This window comes from Alligator sinensis, unplaced genomic scaffold (assembly GCF_000455745.1).
Source record: "Alligator sinensis unplaced genomic scaffold, ASM45574v1 scaffold622_1, whole genome shotgun sequence".
Taxonomy (NCBI): Eukaryota; Metazoa; Chordata; order Crocodylia; family Alligatoridae; genus Alligator; species Alligator sinensis.
In genome coordinates, this window is record NW_005842551.1 from 34,577 (window position 1) to 45,734 (window position 11,158).

General features: G+C 39.8%; 1 protein-coding gene across 6 annotated transcripts in view; it reads right to left on the minus strand.

Moving 5' to 3' along the window:
- Positions 1-11,158, minus strand: part of FILIP1L (filamin A interacting protein 1 like) — a 322,841-nt gene that overhangs the window by 15,721 nt on the left and 295,962 nt on the right. The window contains exon 2 of one of the 6 annotated variants that reach the window (XM_025213834.1): positions 4,851-4,895. The exons of the other annotated variants lie outside the window; for them this stretch is intronic. The gene's annotated coding sequence lies outside the window, so the exon portion shown is untranslated. The remainder of the gene's footprint in view (positions 1-4,850; positions 4,896-11,158) is intronic. 6 annotated transcript variants of the gene reach the window in all.

Sequence of the window (11,158 nt, forward strand, 5' to 3'; positions counted from 1 at the left end):
GTGTAAGTTCCTGAATTATCAACAACAGTTCTTGCTTTCTATGTGTTCAGTCGAGATTACCCAGGTGAACAATGTCCTGACACAATCTCTATTAAGCAGAAGATCTCTTAGGGTCTCAAACAGAAGGCTGTGTGGTCTGGATGCCTGGGTTGTGTGCATTTAAGCAATCAGAATTAAAAATACATGCATAGAGAAAGAAGCTTTACTCCTAATAATTGTATAGAGGTATAAGTAAGTTGGCAAAGTTGCCAATTATGTTTCTAAAGGGGGAAATCATTTGATTTTTTTCCTTTGTTTAGGGTGCTAACAAAAGTGACATTTATTGCATAATCAGTCGCTTGAAAGCACTCTACAGCTGTGCCCTGACAGAAATGCATGGTTGAAGAGTGCTTTAAAAGTGCCTGATCTCATGACAAATTAACTCTTGTGTAATGAGGGTTCAGATGAAGGCACTGCAACGAGGAGTACATTCATTAACTTCTGTCTGTCCTTGCACCAATCAGGGCTGGGCTAATGCAGCCCAGCCCCATACCTGGTGCTGTTTGCAGGAAGGGAGGGGAAGAAGAGAGGGGAGGGAGCTCCAGGCTGGGGGTTGGCCAGCCTGAGCTAGAGGGTGGCGAGTGTGGACTGGAGCCCCGCATCTTAGGTGGGGTCCAGTCCATGCGCCGTCGCTCCAGTTCAGCATGGGCAAACCGCAGCTCAGAACTCTCTCCCCTCTCTTCTCCCCCTTCCCTATCCTGCAGACAGCACTGGAGCGGGATGGGGAGGGGGGTGGAGCTAGGGGGAGAGGCTGCAGACAGCCATTTCCTCCTGGATTGGCTTCAAAGTGGAGCTCAATCCCCTACCCCACAACATAACAGAGAATGTCTGTTGGGTTGGGTTGAGGGGGTTGTCCTGGAACTCTTGGTGCTTTCTATGAAGCATCATGAGTTAGCATGGAGAGCTGCATGTCTGTCAGTGCCCTTACTAATTCTACAAAATTTCAGTCTTCTGATAGCTGTCAGCTGTAAGCTGACAATGGTACAGAATCACAGAAAGTCAACAAAAGAAATGGAGCATGCCTACTAAGTAGCATTTTTAAAGACTGTTTCTACTAGGATGTTTATTAAGCGTTTGTTCTCCTATTGAACTTTATAACAGATGCTTGGGCGGACCTAAGAACATTAACAGAAAACATGCCTGAATCCACTCGGTCTCCCCAATTTTCTCCCCTCTTTTTTTGTCCACAACTGCCTGTCCCTTCTTCATTTAATGCTTATCTGCCCTTTTGAAGGGCTTTAGCAAATGTGTTCCCAGGAATTCCTCCACTATAGCAGTAACCAGCAATGCTGATGTGTGAGATAGAAATTGAACTGACCAACAACAAAACTGAAAATGGTTGTCTTGAATAAACATGGTCTCAAATGCATACAGTAAGTGGTTCTGGTTTACTCAAAGGAGTTTACATTCTGTAAAAACAAAACAACAAAAAAACATGATTTTTACTTATAATCTCTTATAAGGGTAGTAGTTTCAGATACTAAAAGTTATTATGGTAGGTGCAAAATCATATGGGTGCCACATTAAAAGTTTTTCAGGTTTTTTGTTTCTTGAAAATTTGATCAAATGCTCATCTGAAAAACAGCTACAAGTGAGCTTTGTACTGACCAGACTACAGTAATGAGCTTTACTTGGGTTTAGCCTTGAAAAACTCCCACAGAATGCAGCTGTTGGAAAGCATGGCTCTATGAGTTCTGAGCTGTATTGTTCTGATGTGTTACATTTTGAAACGAAGCTGCCTTTTTCCCTCCCCCTCTTCCTGGATTTAGCAGCTATTTGAGTCATCTTTTGATGTTAAAGTCAACTTCGATTACTGTTCATATTTCAGTGGCATATACTTGTGCTTGCAGTGTGAATACTAATCTCTCTGTTCTGAAGACTGATTTCCTCTTTTGCTATAGGTTTTAAATAGAACTGTGAACAATTAGTGTTGGAGTACCACCTGAATAAGACTCATTTTGTTGGCTGATTTTTTTTTCCTAGTTACTATGGAGCATCCTTTTTTCCATGTGCTTCTTTACAAGCAAACTGTTTCAAATGCCAGAAATAAAGCAAGTAATTTCAGATGCAACATCAGAATTTGGAACTGTTCAAATTTACGTCAGGCAGGAAATTATAGTTTTACAGATGGAGCACATACAAAAGGAAATGGAAAGATGAACCATGAGAGATGTGGTATAGTGGTCAAAGCAGCAAGACTGAGGCAAGACCTTCTGAATTCTCATCCAGGTTCTGTCTCTGTCTCCCCTCCTTGGTTTGAGCCATTAACACCCTGCATCTATGACTGTCCACCTTATTGAAATGGGCAATCATTTGGACCTGATGGGTTCATTTTGAGAATGAATGCTAGAAAAAGTCATTTAAAAATGTTAAATATTGCTGTTGTTCAAACTATGGCACATACCATTACATATGCTATTAATTTTTGATCAAGCTTTTTTAGATTGAGTGTGTATCAGTCACTAAATAGGATTTTAACCAGTTGAGTCTACACGGGAAATCATATAGTTTATTAAATCGTTTTTTCTTTTATATTTTGAGTGTCACTGCTGAAAACTCTCTCCACTAACTGCTACTGAATACTGTCAAATTGCTGATATTACAAAGTGTTCAAAGCCATGAAGATAAAGAAGAATGTTATTTGTCTTTGAATTCTTGTTAAATTTTCTCCATGGGCAGGTATATAAGGACTGCCCTCCCTGTGGAGGTATCAGTATAATTATGCACACTGCTGCTGTAATACTGTGAGTGAAAGTTGTAGCAAGAACTAATTGTGATAGTTCGGCATCTTTTCATAATGATATTTTGATAATGCTTTCCTTCAGCATCTCAAAGCACTGTACAAAATTAATACAGCAGGTTTTCTAAAAACTGTGGGAAAGGGAGCTGCTATTTTTCATTTTTTGTAGATGGAAAAATTAAGAGAGATTTGCTTAGGTAAGAGAGTTTGTAGCAAGGCTAGAAGAGGAGTTAATATCTTACACTTTGGTAATTGAATACTTAATTTTTTTACAATTAAAAAAAAATTACCCAGTAAACAGGTCCCAATGTTTCTGTATGGTTTTATTTATTGCTGATTAGATATGTAACAGTCCATGTGCAGAAACATTATCTGTGGCTGCATACACACATTCAGATAATCTGAGAGAATCCTCCTAGGTTTGTTCTCCTGGTATAAAACCCTACCCAGAGCCACATGTACAGACATTCAAGGTCAGAATTCTAAAGTCTCTAAGCCAAATTTGTTTGTATTTTAAAATTTCAGATCCTAGAGCCCGTCATGCATAATTATTAACTAGCATTATATTATTTTGCAAACTGTTAAGTTTAGGTATGAAGAAAAAAGTATTATATCTTGGTCCCTGTCTCTGTTCTGTTTAAACATTGGCCATAGATTTTTGTCTAGACTTGTGTGTGTATAACTTGGTTCTAATATTTTTGCCTGTATTCTTCACTGGAAGGCTAAACAGTGGTTGTTGGATCTTCCAGGCCTTGCTTGTGTGAGTGGCAGCCCCACTGATTTTAGTGGGTACAATACCATATTTCAAATGATGTTAGCCAGAACACTTTTGATGTTTTGTTAAACACTGTTTCTGAAAACAGTGAAGATGTCAGAGGAGCAAAACCCTAATTTTATTTTTGTATTCCAACCAGACTGATTTAAATGAGTGAAAGGTTGACTTGCCAAAGCTGTTTTCTACTGAACAGAAGTCTGGTTGCTGAAGTCTTCAGTGAAGCCCCAAACATTGGTTCCATAAGGAAGTGTTTCCCAACCTTTTCCAGCCCAAGGCACACTTGTATTAATAGAATTTTTCCACGGCACACCTGTTAAGGTATTCCCCATCCTCATACTTATGAGCTCATTGTAGCTCATTGCTATGGCAAAATTCCGTGGCACACCTGTTCATTTCTGATGGCACACCATTGTGCCACGGCACACTGGTTGGGAAACACTGCCACGAGGCATGAGGCATCCCTCCTTCAAGTCATGCTTGCGCAGTTTTCATTGTGTTATTATTCAGTCTTTAGATAAAGAATATCACAAATATGGAACCACTGGGTGGTTTCAGCACATATTGTTTGTTGATTCTTCTGTTTCTTGTACAACATAATAAAAAGTCTCATGTTTGTCTCTTACTGCATTGTTTAGTCTTTCTGTGATTCACCAGGAACAGATACCTTGACCAGCACTGTGGATAATTATGCAAGTACCCCATATGTACGTTTTCTACCCCTTTAAATTAGTTTTTTTTTTTTTTTTTAGTATGACTTTTTGAGAATGGCCCCTTGCCAACAATAACTCTTTATGTTACTAAGAGGAGACTGGTTAGACATAAATGTCACTTTCCCACAACATTTTCAGGAACTAGATGTTCTTTAAAATAATCTTCACATGTATTATATAGAAATAAATGTCTGGAACCACATTTTCAGTGGTGGGGAGGATGGGAAGCATGTCTGCATATCTGCTGTATGCTCTGGATGTAATGGACCATGGCAATATTTGTACAACATCATCCACCACCCGTAGGGGTAGAACCTTAGACCCTTGGCACTAAAATTGAGGCCTCTGCCATTTAGCTAAAATGAGAGCTGTTCTAGTAAATTAGTAGCAGGCTGCTGTACTTCCTGGGGACAACTGTGAGATCACAGTGATTACTTGCACTAAGGCAATACTTTTGATATGCATGTTGATGTGGGAATTATTCCCAGTGGGTGCAGTGATTTTTGTTTGATGTAGTTTGGTGCATTTAACACAATGTTTGTGGCAAAAAGTACCAACCGTAATTGTTACCATAACCATAACTTACTATAAATTTTGTGGTGATAAATGTTCTGAAATCCCACAACTGAGCCTTTATAAACAAAAAAACATTATTAGCATTAGGATTGCATATCTAGCGTTATAAAACTACAAAATAAAAAATAAGTAGGAATAGTATTTGCAGTAAAACAAATACTTTATGACCTTTTGACTTTGATTTGTGAGTATAAGTCACTTCAGCAATAACTGAAAATGTGAGTGCATCCATTTCACTCCAGTGTGGACCCTGCTTAGTTGCCCTTATTTTAGTCCTCCAAACTGATTTGTTGACAGTGCATGGCATCAAATATACCTGTCACGACTACTTTGAAATTATACCCAGCACAAAATACCGTCTGCTTTTCAATGTAAACTTCAAGATTCATGTTATTAACTCTTCAAAGACTTCAGTTTGCTTTCAGGTAGAAATCAAGGTGTTTATGTTGGTGATTTTTGAAGTTCTATTTGGCTGGGTTCCTGGGTTTTCGGGAAACGGTTTTTCTCTATGATCTGTTCCAGCCCTTTAAAGTTGCTGAATTATTCTTCCCCCAGTCCAAAGATGTGGGACCTGGCAGTGTGTGTGGCATTTAGCAATTGCATCTGTTCTGGTTTTGGTAGAACCTGATGCCATGTTGATTGAGGGTCATTCAAGAAAGTTTTAAGGCAAAGCAGCCAAAAGTGTGAAGTTAATAAACAGTTGTTAGACCTCCATTCAGGTGCTCTTATTCATGAGTAAAGTGCTGTTGCTTTTCTGCTTTTTCATTATCTTTTGTGTTAAGGATAACTGTGTTAAGAGTAGGTCATGGGGTAATAGCCTGAAGTCAGCAACTAATGTTGATACTATTCAAGGAACAATTTTGTTTTATTTTAACAGAGGATTTTAAATTTGACTAAAGGCTGCTTGATACCTTTAAGATAAGTCCTGTGCTGTCCCTATGTTGACCTGTGTGCCAGGATTGGGCCCTAGGGTTCTGAATGTTGGGCTTGGGCCTCACGCTGCCCTCCATGCCATATCTAGTGCATAGGGCCACACCCCATGGGGCTCCCCACAGGTCTGGGGATCTGACCCACAGGCTGGGGGTTGAGTTCCCCTGATTTATCCTAATCAACTGTCTCTTATAGTTTTACTATTGAATAGCAGAATCAAAGATTGTTACACAGGTGGTTACTGTGTATCAAGGTAAGGTTTTTTGTTTCCTTAAAATTCAGTGTTCCACTGTATTTTTCAATCTCTCTCTTTTAATATAATACATGGTAAGAGATTGTTTTAGTCACATGTACCCACTAAACGTGAACAAAGGTGTGAGTTTTTGGAGTGTGCTTTTTTTTTTAAGCCATCTACCTGGGTTTGAGCAGCAAAGGTAATTTGGACACCAAGTGCTTTTCTGTTTCTTAGAGGAAAAGCTAAATTGACTAGGATGCAGAAAGCAGACTTACTGGTTAGAGCTATTCTGCAGCCAGAGTATCTTAAAACTGATCTGAATGTTCCTTTTAAAGCCAAGAGATACTTATTTTTTTCATAACTAGTAGGTACTGTCCCCTCCCACCTCCCGCAGGCTGCCTGAAGACCCAAGGAAACAAAACCAAAGCAAAGAAACAAACAGAAAATCGGTCATAGAACAACATGTTGAAGGGGGAAGGGAAGGGCTGTTAGTCACCTGCACCCTGTAAAAGGATAATTTAAGTAAGGATTCAGTGAAAGTGTTAGTAAACATTAAAAAAAAAAACCGAAACAAAAAAACCCACTTGTTTCAAAAGCTATTCATTGCACAGGATTTCTTCCCCCCACCTCTTTCTTATACCAAGAAGTATTGATACATGCCTTAGTTTCTTTGAGTGCTGGAAGTCTTTGTGTGTGCATTGTTTTAATCAGAGTGGTAAAACATCTTATTTTGGGGCTCTTTTGGCTGCTTTACTTGTAATCTGTATAATCCATGCTACCTTTTATTTAATATAGAAACCAAAAAAATTGTTTTGGTAAGTGGAGTCCAGCCCTTCCTGCCTTGGCCGATCAATGATCTATTGTGTTTAGGTTATGTTGTCCTGTTTTCAGCTTTCCCTTTTTTTGCATGGAAAAGCTCAAGCATGATTACATGTACAATATTATCCTTGGCTAATAATTTTAGCTAAAATTTTCAGTTTCAAAACTTAATTATAAGAGTAAAATATTATTTGTAGATGTCTTTGCTGTTTGCTTGTTAACCACATTAGCTTGGTTTGTCAAATGTGTCATTGGTAGGTTATAAAATAAACTGTCCTTCAAATCTTCAGGTTTAAAAATCTCTTTATTATGGTGGAAAAAATCCTGTATTCAGAATGCTAGTGGCAACAGCCTAAAGCTCCAACCTAAGATAGGATTGAAGCAGCAGCAAAACAGAATACTGAGGCCAAATCTTTCCTCAGAGGCTATTCATTTTGAGTGCCCCACTGGAGATGCTGGGGGTGGGGTGGGGGGCCTGTCTGATGTTTAAGCAACTGCAGTTCCATGAAAATAAACTCTGTTTGGGCACCGAGAAATTGATGCATCCTAGGTGAGTAGCTGTTTTGTAAAATGTTGGTATAAATCTCATACACGTATCCAAAATTATGTAAACAGCACTTAAGAGCAATTCACTGTCAGTGTTATGTGTGTAACAAACATTGCTTATGTTGTCATTGCTGTGGTACTAACGGTCCCAAAACTGACCAGCTCCCCTCCTTTCTGAGGCTGCCAGTTAGAAATCTTGTAAAAAAGGGAGAGAGTAACCATGAAACTGACTCTACTACATGTCATTTTTGATGCTTCATATAGTAGCCGTTTGACAGCTGCTTTTCCTCCCCTGTTTCTGGTTGCAGTTAGTCAGGAGGTGGACAGTTAAATGTTTATGCAGTTCCAAGGAACAGAGTAAGTTACAAAGTAGGCTGTAGAGCTAAGAAAATGCTATGCATTTAAGTGGTTTATGCACTTAATCTTCATAGAGCCAAGGTTTGTTACAATATAAGCAACAAATAAGAAATCTGGCCTGGCACTGTCATGCAGTTTGGCAAATTATACACTTATCAGACAGGTATTCAAGTGGAGTCCACTTATATTCTATTCTCTCTCTCTTCTTTCCAGCTCTCTTCTGGGAGTGAGCAACAGCAGTGTCAGTGTTAGTCTACTGCTATCCCACAGAGGGTCAGTGCAGTGTGTGTATTGTTTCTTATGTCTCAAGAATGTCTGCTTCTATACCCAAGAAACCTAGTTTGCCTTGCTAAGCTTAGAAAGTGAAGTAACTGAAATAGGCTAGTAAGACCTGTTTTGAGGGGTCACTATTCTTTTCAATATATCAGAAAGATATTTTTAGAAACGTGCATTTCAGGAGAGGTATAAGTTTGAGACCTCCAATATTAATGATGTCCTTATTGAGGATGCTGATCAGTGCTGAATTCAGGAATTTACTTATCTTATTGTCTTGTTATATTAAAGAGAATGTGGTAATATTTTGCAAGTTTTTCTTCCAAGTGGGAGTCTTTGAGCATAGAAGAATTTTGTTCTTCATTATTACAGTTAGAGAACCTAGTTTCAGCCATAAGCATACATGGGAGAGGATTTAATGATAGATTTCAGGTATTCGTGTCAGCACTTAGCTGCTTTGTATGTGGAGTTCTGTCCCCTTATTTAGGATGACCACATTTTAACAAACAGGCTTTATTAAAAAGCTGTTCCACTTGAACCTGAAAAAAAGAGTTGAAGGGGGAGGAATATTTTTAAGTTGAAAGCAAAATCTCAGGAGGTTATTAGGCTTCCTTTGTGAAGTCTCTGTGTTGCAGATTTTATCAGATACATTTAGGAGTCTCTGATGCAGTGAATGACATCATGGAAGTCTAGTTCCTGGGGATTTCCAGCGAAACTTAGTATTGTTAAAATTTTCTAACTTTGCACACTTTGATCAAATGATAGAAGTTTATGTACGTTATATGGATAAAGAATGAAGGCAAGTTGGGAGACACTGTCAAGTTGAAAATAATTTCTTTACAAAAATGGTTTTGTCTATATAAACATAACCTCTTAGATCCTTAAAATTAACATATTTCTACAAGCTACTTTTCTCTGTGCAGTTTACCTTTTGTACCTTTCTCATGTCAGTGACTAAACTGCTACTTTAGTTTCAGCTGTGTTTCTGTTTTTTTCTTGCTTTCTCCCACACTGGCTGCAATCTTACTTTGCAGACTCTGAAGTCAAATATTTAACTGGATATAAATTTGAACAATTTGAAAGAAACTTCTTTGGAACATTAGATTTAAGGCAGAGGCATCAAACTCACCTGGCCCTGCAGGCCCAGATGAATGGCACAGTGCCAGTCCACAGGATAGATCAGGCCCATGAAACTGCATGCCTGATCCAGTGCATGTAGCACCTGCCTGTGCCTTCACCGGCCCAAGTAGGCATTGCAGGCAGCTTAGTCCAGGACACTGGCCCAAGTGGGTGCTGCAGGCAGGGTACATCTTGGGTTCTTGTATGTGGGGCCAGTCCGGTGCAGCATGTGAGCCAACAAGGCGGCAACGAGGGGTGGATTATGATGCTCTGCAGGCTGGATCTGGCTTACAGGCCTTATGTTTGACACCTCTGGGTTAAGACATAGCCCGCAGAAGCTAAATTGTCACCTGATTTGACTCAAAATCAGATTTGATTTGTGAGATTGCAAATGTGTGTTGCTGTTCCTTGCCAGGCCTGAGGGACCATACAAAAAAGAATACAACTGGGGTTGAGGGCTGTTCAGAAGGGCTTGAAAAGATTTTTTTTCTTTTGCCCTTAAAATGGTAGGGGCTATTATGATGGCACCTAAAAGCTCCTGTCTGGACTAGGCCCTGTTGGGCTGGGTGTTGTATGTGAAAACAGACATTCAGATTTCATCTATCTGAGCAGATTTGAGTAATGCAGTGCATAGAAGCTTGAAGGGAAGGGTTTATAGGGCTCCTATACGCATGCAGGGAGCCTGCTCCAATGTGCTGTATTCCAGTGCATCGGAGCAGACTTGATTAAAGGAGTCTGCTGAAGCGTGGAAATTATTGTGCTCCAGCAGACTTCAGCATCATGTGTATCAGCATCCCTGCACTGAAAAGGTGGTGGGGTGCTTTAAACCAAAGCTCATTTGACAAGCTTTAGTTCAAAGCACGCTGCTGCCATTTTTCAGTGAGGAGGTGCTGATATATGTGATGCTTCTTGCACTTTTTTAATTAGTGAAGCTCTTGGAGCTGCGCTAATTAAAGTGTGCCTCCCCCCTTCCCCCGGAGTACATAAATAAATGCCCATAGTGCCCACAATTGTAATTTGGGTCATTGGGACATGTAGTTCCCAACTTTAAATATGAACCTGCAAGGAGCCTGAATATCATCTAAATCAGTGGTTCTCAACCTTTTTTGGACCAGGGTCCATTTATAAACATTGTCCAGTCCTGACCCAGTGTCCCTCGCTCCTGACTCACTGCCCTACACCCCTAGATCCCAACCCCCAGTGTGTGGGGCAGGGGGGAGTGGGGGGGGGCATGGGGACCCCCAAGCAGCCCTTTACAGGCTGGAACTGTCAGCCTGCAAGGGAAAACCTACAGTTTCCCACATTTTTCTTCTTTAAAGGAGAATCCATTTTTAAAGTTTGTTTGTGACCCTTTCACTTTCATATATTTTGTGACCCACTTTTGGGTTGTGACCCACAGGTTGAGAAATGCTGATCTACATAATTAGCGTTGACTTTTTCAAAAAGAGACTAGGCCCCCTGGCCTGCTGGAAAGTAGCTACCTATGTCCCCAGGATATTTTCACTGGGGGCATGTGCAGAGAGGCTGACATCTGCTGCAGGGGAAGAGACTTCAGACTGTGGACTTGAATGAGCAGAACCTCTTGTTTTTAAGTTTATTTTTGCACGACTGCCATCTAATCAGCTTAGGTTGGACATTTTAACAGTTTCAAATGAGATTTTTTTTTTTAAAGAGAATTATATTGTACTGTGTTGCTGGGTGTGCCTTAACTCTACCTTCCTAACAATTAATCTGTTACTACTCTGTTACATTTTTTTCTCTCCACCTCCATTCCCTCCTTCTTGTCATTTTCCCCTCCTGCTTCAGCAGTTTTAATGAGACAGCACTGAGAGGAAGATTCTAACTTTGAATTGTTTTCAAACTGGAGGCTGTTGGAATTGATAAAAATACTTTTATCTCCTGAGTTTAAGGATGCTTGAGAGAGAGTTGAAAGGTCTGAACCAACCCAATTAGTCAGTGTAATTTTTATTATTGATTGTAGCAGTAGCAATATGGAGCCCTGAAATCACAACTAAACTGGCTCTCCTTTCATTAGCAGG